A 7,824-nucleotide genomic window follows, 5' to 3' on the forward strand; every position below is an offset into this window, starting at 1 on the left:
AGAAAAAATAAACTTTCTCTTAGGTTAATCTAATAAGAGGTATATAAAAGCATAAATTAACTTTTTAATTGATAATATTTTTTAAATTTAAAAAAAAATTAATATTAGAAAAGTAAATTTTAAGAAGGTTAATATTATTTAATTTTAATTTTTTTATTGAAGAAGATTTGAACTCAAGATCATCATTTAGATGTCTACAATACGAATATTGTCATTAAATCAAATGCTCTTTGGCCAATATTATTTAGTTTGAATTCGATGAAGAATAAATTTGATACTTACAAAAAATAAAACATATTATATAGAAGACTTAAAGAATATTTGTGTTGTTGCAAGTTCACTTGCACTAAAGAAGAATACCTTATATATTGTAGCGACTTCACTTGCAATAAAAAGAAAGACTCATTTAAATAATGTTGATATTGGGATGGTAGCATGTTGCAAGTCAATTGAATTTAATCTTTGGGTCATTTGGTTCAAACAATGTATATCGCTTTCAATAGTATTAGAATGTCAAAAATGTGTCCATCAAGAGTATGGTTGGAGTTTGGATCTATAAGTGGCTTGGTGGTGGTCAAGAATAGCACTAAGCTAAGGAGTTGAATATTTAGTTATATGTTTGTTGGAAGTTATTTTATTGACCCATCGAACATGTTGGATGATGTTTAGGCAAGAAACTGTTAATGATAGTGTTTTCTCTCTTATTCTTGTTATTTGATTGTATTTAGTCTTAGTATGAGCTCACATAAAGATATTTCAAGGCAATGAACAATTATGGGACTGGCAAACTATTAGGCTACTAGAGGTCACAATTGTTGATGTTCCTACAGTGAATAGTGTTGATTGATAAGTAGAACAATAGACCACTCTACCTCTCTTGAAAAGCAAAAAATCTCACTCCAAGGTTCCTTTCCATTCAAGACTTGGCTATGTCGGATAGCTAAGTGACCTATGTGATTTGTTAACAAGGGGGTATTTGATAGTAAAATCAACTATTGACAGATATTAGTAATCAAATGATTCAAAATTATTTGATTATCAATGATTTAACCTATTAGAACTCAAATCTGAAAATTTTATCAATTCATATATCAAGATAACCGAGATCTACAATGTTCTAATTCCTAATATGTGATATAAATTTAAAAAGATCAAATATTTTGAGGATTAGTAGAAAATAAAAATAAAAATGAATTCAAGAGACAATGCCAAGCCACATGTCATTTATCAAATCATCAAATCTGAAAGGTTAGATGAGATCATAAACCAACATTGCAATGATTAGTATTTCACATAACCATAGACAACATTGATGCAATCATCTAAGAAAAATGTAATTTCAAATGTTTTAAGTTGCATGCAATTAAATCATCATATTTCATGTGTAGATTTAAGACAAAACATTATGAAAAGCACAATTAAATATAGATCTAACTAGATAATTTAATTTATTAAACCAAGTGTCGCATTTCAGTTTTAATTATCAAAACGTCAATAGGTGTGACCCTTTGATTGATTTTAAAATTTGCAAAATTACAAGGTTTAGTAAGGTTCTCACACTAAAATTGTATATGAGTCAGTAACTTCTTCTCATAGGAATCTTAGATTCAAATCAATGAGTTATGAAAATCATAAACAAGTATAATCTTCAAAAATGCACATTTGTTCTTAGAAAGCAATAAAAGAAGACTAAAAGAAAAGAGAGGGAATTTGGTTTATGTTTTAATGTTTCATTTTGTCTCACAAATTTTATTGCAAATGTAATATGAAATAAGAATAATGCAATTGATTAACCAGTTAATTAAGTGATATGCAATGATAACAATGATGCAATTGGTTAACAATTGATTAAACGATGTGAAGTAACAATGTTGTGATCAATTAAGCAATATGAGATAGCAATATTATAATTAATAAACCAATGCAAACTCATAAGCAATAAATTTTAGAAATGATTGCATTTAAATTAGAAATATATGTAAATAAATTAGAGCTATGCTTTAAATTCAAAAGATATGCAAAATGTAAGACAATTTGGGTTCACCAAAATGATATGTTGGGGGATAAGATACTATCCTATGGATGCAAACTAAGAACTCAATTGTCTGACATTATCATTGTGAACATAAATAGGTTGATCTACAACATTAATAAGAAAGTTGAACACTTGGATCTATGTTCTCGTTGGGGGTTGCAATTAAATTGAGATGAATGTATGTGTGATCTAGGTTTAATGATAGAAAAATGATGACTTTCAATAATAACAATAAATTACATAATAGAAGGCTAACACAATAGACTAGATCTTTAAATAAGACATGAAAAGGAACTTGGATTTGTAAACTAAATCTAAAAGTGTCATACTGGTATGTTGGGTGCCCAAAACTGTAGTCAAGAGGTTTTATAGGTTTATCTCTTAGAAATTCAACTAAAATAGTCACACATGTGTGTTGGTCACCCTAGTCCACGTATTTTCACCTATCCAAAAGTTGTGGCAACATGTGATAGTTTGCTTTATGCTCTAGTAATACTTTGTATATCAGATTTGAACTTGCACACACAAAAAATGGGGAAGAAGGTTTGTGTTGTATAGGGGCTTGCCTAATTCAAAGCCCATGTTGGTGTTTCCACCTTTAGAACAGCTATGATGATCAAAAAGAGTGTGTGTCCTCAAAAGGATAAAGGATAAACATGTATGGAAATGCTTGAAATGATAAATATTACTTCAATATGAAACCCTATGCATGAAGGCTTGCACAAGGCTTTATGTTGCTTAGAAAATGTTAATGCATGCCTTCATCATGGAGAGACGCATTGTAATTGATCATGATTGTTGTAACAAATATGTATGCTTGAATGATTTGCTCCTTGATTACAAATTTGTGCTCAACTGAATTAATTCTCCTCAATAGGATGTGATAATTAATAGTTGATATTAGGTAGTGCTTGAAATGAGAGAGGGGCTTGTATTTATATGCAACTTATGCCTTTTCAAAATTAATTTTCAGGGAGAGCCAACATTGGAGGGAAAATTCCCACTATTTGCAAAGTCAACATTCATCTTTCAAAATTAGGGGCCAAATTGTTTAGATATGAGCACCTAGTCTGAGCAATTTGAGTCATGTAAAAGGTCATGAATAAGGTAATGCAACAAGTTTACAAAAATGGTCTTGAAACTGAGCACAATCGGGCATAAATTAGGTACAAGCTAGGCACAACCACCGAAGTGGGTCCAAACTAAGTTTGAACCATACAGGGATACAATTTACAATACTACAATGTTATGTTTTGTCCACATCCTATGTGGTTTCTAAGAATCTTGTATTCAAAGACTAGTGCAATGTACAAATATCAACACAACACATTGTCATCACCTAATTATACAACGATACAATGACCATTTTTTGACTTGCTACTAACTCTTCAACTTCCAAAAATCCCTTTGTAACCATTTTCAACCTAGTATGTGAATGGGTTTGAATGATATCATGCAAACTACTTTTGGGGGACATTTTTAGGTTAATCAAACATTATCATTGCATCTAGAAGGCTTAAAATCTCTTTTTTCATATAAAATTTTATCTATTTTGATGCAAGGTGAATTTGGGGTAAACAAAATTTTACTAGAGAACTTGTTGGACCCTTACGTAGTACGGTTTACAAAAATATTTAAATAAATTGGCTCCACAACTCAGGCAAGTATTAGCACCATTAACCACCAAGTCATGTAGCCTCATTGCAACTAGAAGTGGGTTTTAGTTCTACCAACACCTTCAATGGTGACAAATTGTACCTACCACCAACCTCTACTCAGCCGACCAAACAACCCAAAGGTGTTTCCCACCCTAAAATCAATAATTTTTAATTCAATATTAGAAATTTTGTTTTTGAGCAATAGCTTCAATTGAAGTCATCAATAGTTTAGGAATATAATTGTTGATAGGGAATATTCTAGTTGCAATTTTCTAGTGAATGATATCAACAAAATACGGGCACATTTTATCCCCCATTTTAGCACTCTTCATTGTTGGCAATTTGGTTTTTGGAGCTCACTATAAAGGCCAATATCTTAGGCATACAACCTCCTTTTTCAACAGTTCTTTTTTGCTAATTTACTATGCTCTTCATGGTATTACGTGTAAATTTTTATTTTGATGTATTAATTGACTCAAATTTATAATTTTTAATAGGTGACACTAAATAGTTCGTTTTTGGGATCTTGTGAGGCTTGTCGAGACACACATGTGCACCTTTTTAGGTGCATTTTTTTAGAGCATAATTTTTCATGTACTTAGCAATGTTGTTTTTAATTTTTTGTTTTCAAATACTTTAACTTTTTGAACCTATTTTTGAGAATTTGTAAAAAGAATAGAAATCAACTCCACTTTGTATTTCTTACCGGTGACAATTATACTATACTAATTATAAAGTGTCAAATTATTTTGTTGGCAAGAGTCATTTCAAAAATTATTAGCATGAGGATTCTCTTGTGTTCTTTTCATTTTTTCCACTCTTGAACTTCTTTTCTACAATTACTTTTTGCATCACGGATCAAATTTCAATCCCTATTCTTGCACCATAAAATTACTATGAACAGAAATCTAAAATGGCAAAATAGCTTAAAAACAATTTTACATCAAATCTCTATGTGTTTAGAACTTGAACTAACTCTAATTGCAAAAAAAAGTGATTTAATAGAATGTTGAAGCTAATGGAACATTGTGTTTGGTTGTATTTTTTATCTTCTCTTTTACATTGAATTGTTGTATTCTCCCAATGAGATTTGGAGCAAATTGGACACTCTATTTGGAATAGGATTATATCAAACACCATCAATTGTATAATGAGTTCATTAGCTTGAGCCTAAATAGTTTTGACACCATGCAAAGAAAACAATATGGAATTGAAAAACAAAGGTGAGAAATTGGTCCTCAATATTCTGTAAACTTGATTTTTAATATTTAGATGTTGTTTCTACCTTCCATGCCACCAAGAGGCTCTAGCAACTCAGTTTACCATGTCATCTCTCTCACCAAGAAACAAAATAAGTTCATTTGAGCAAGAACTCTAAAATCATTTGTCGCGTGCCCTATTTGCCAACCAAGATTAAAAAAAGATCATAAAATAAGCCTAAGATAATAAGCCTAAGAAAGAGAAGGCCAATTATGCCTATTACAAGAGGCTTGGTCATCATGAACATAAACCTTTGAAGAAACAAGTTGATTACCTAAAAAATATTTCGAAGAAGAAAAACCTCCTTTTTTTGAGTGGGTAAAACAGACTTCGTGTGGACTACTAAGGCAAAAGATAAAAACAAGAGGAAAGGAAAGGCAAATCCCTCATAGTAGTTGCTTTTTCTTTAGATTCTCAATATAGGTGTTTCACAACACGGGGCTTCGTCTCAAGATTTGTTCACATCTTTGGAGCCTTGTTCTACACTAACCATTTTGATGGGTTATAGCATCCTATCAAACTATGTGGGAAAGGATTTGTTGATATGGGGGATGACACATTTTAGGTGTTCTTTGTGTGTCCATTGTAAACTAGTGTCCTATCAATTTATTAGATCATTCACATTAGTTCCAACAAATGAGTTAGAGTTCACTTGTGATTCAATGGTCATCAACGAGATGGATGATGGTTCTATAGTTCCAATAAGGAGAGTAGATTGTCAGTCTCATATTTATGTTTTTCTTACTTTGTTCATCATCCTTCTTCGACTATTCTACTCTCATTTTGATGAAGTAAGTTATTGCATGACTGATTTTGCCAGCTTAACTAGTCCTACTTGCAACATCTCAACCAACAGAGCATAATTATGAAGTTGCCTTCAATTCACTTTTATGATGTTGTTTGTAAGGATTGCATCATTGGTAAGCATCTCAAAGAAAATTTTGACAAAGACAAAACATGGAGAACTTCACCAATACTAAAGTTAGTTCATAGTGATTTGGCCAATTCATCTCCACATCCTTATGCAATAGGGCCATACATGTTTTGACACTTATTATTGAATTTTCCATATACACTTGGGTTTACTTTCTCATACATGGGTCTAAGGTCTTTCAATACTTTTAGGACTTCAAATTTTTTGTAGAGAAATAATCAAGGAAAGTTATGAAGATTGTGTGCACTAAGAATAGTGGTAAGTATGTTGACTATCATTTTGAATAATTTTACAATTCAAAGGAGATTGATTAGTAGCTCACAATTCTATAGACCTCAACAAAAATATGTGGCATAATTTCAGAATTGTTTTTTGAAGGAAATGACAACTACACGGTATACTCCAAATATCTTGCACCTTAGTATTAGGTAGAGACCATTAACGGTGTTTGTTATATTTAGAACCATCTTCCTTATTGAACCTTGAAGGGAGTAACGCCTTTAGAAGGTTGGAGAAATAAAAAACCAGCAATTAAGAACTTTATATTGTTTACATGTTTAATATGGACTCACATTCCTACAAAGAAACATAAAGCCATGGAGCTACATAGTTGACCTTACATATTTGTTAGTTTTGTATATTGGTTAAAAACGGGTTTTGAAAGGACCCATAGTAGATTAACCATTAGGCAAATGGAACAAGTAACATGAGATATGGAACTAAACAACCCAACAAAATGAAATATAGAGAGATACAGTTACAACCTAGTTGCCACCAACCACCACTACTACAAACAACACTATGACCTAGCCTAAACAATACTAGGCTCAGCCTTAATCAATACTACACCCTTCACTATAGTGTGATATTAGGAAACAGAATTGGGAATACTTTTCTTCCACCTCTGTACAATAATCCATGTAATTATATCATTCAAATCCATAGAATAAGGTGGAGGTGATTCCTCCACAAAGTGTCCAATGAGGTGCACAAAAGGAACATCAGTATGTTGAGGTGGACCAAACATATGTCAATCAACCATCACTGGATTGGGTTGAATCAAATATGAAGGCCTTGTAGGTTGAATGATCAATGAAAAGGGTGGATCTCCCATGGGAACTAAGGGAAAAATAGGGCCTAGGCATGTCATATCAATAGCATGCTCATGAGAATAATCATCTTGAGAAAAATAATCATTCTAAGAGGAACCAACCTCCTCAAAGTCAAAGGCATGAATAATCAAGTGATCACATGAGCATCTTTCACCATGTTGTAGTAGCCTTGCATCACGAAAGAGAACAATTAACAACTTAGTGTTTGATGGTGAAACATTGTTTGCATATGAAGAGGAGACCCACATAATCAAGTGGTTGAGTCCAAGGTCCATCCCCTACTATCAAACTATATCCTTGTGAATCGGCTTGGAGATGTCAATGTCCACCAATATGTGAGTAAAAGTAGAGTGCCCCATATAGGTTTTTTGGAATCAACCTTCAAGAAATGTCCAATAGAGTTGCCTATGGCCTCATAGCATGAATCCACCTAAAACTAGAGGATGAGATTTGAAGGATGAACCCAAAAAATTCTAACATTAGAAGGTTCAAAAAGGGGGTTGAAGGAGGTGTACTTGTTGATGTGTTTTTTATGCACATGCGAACACAGAATAAAATACCCAAAAGTATCTTATCCTCTCTTGAACAAAGTTAATCAAATGCTGAAGATTATCTTAAGGATCACTTGAGACAACTCCAAGGTTCATAAATTCCAAGTCTTGAGGTTTGGATAAGCTTTGTTGGTTGATGTGATTGCTAGTATCACAAGGGGAATTATGTTGAATTGTTGAATGCTTGAATTGCTGGAACTTAGATCATCTGATGTTGCAATCTTGTGATGCTCTTTTGTCCTAAACTAGATCACATTGGAAAAAAAAGGGAAAA

Source organism: Cryptomeria japonica, chromosome 10 (assembly GCF_030272615.1).
Source record: "Cryptomeria japonica chromosome 10, Sugi_1.0, whole genome shotgun sequence".
Taxonomy (NCBI): domain Eukaryota; kingdom Viridiplantae; phylum Streptophyta; class Pinopsida; order Cupressales; family Cupressaceae; genus Cryptomeria; species Cryptomeria japonica.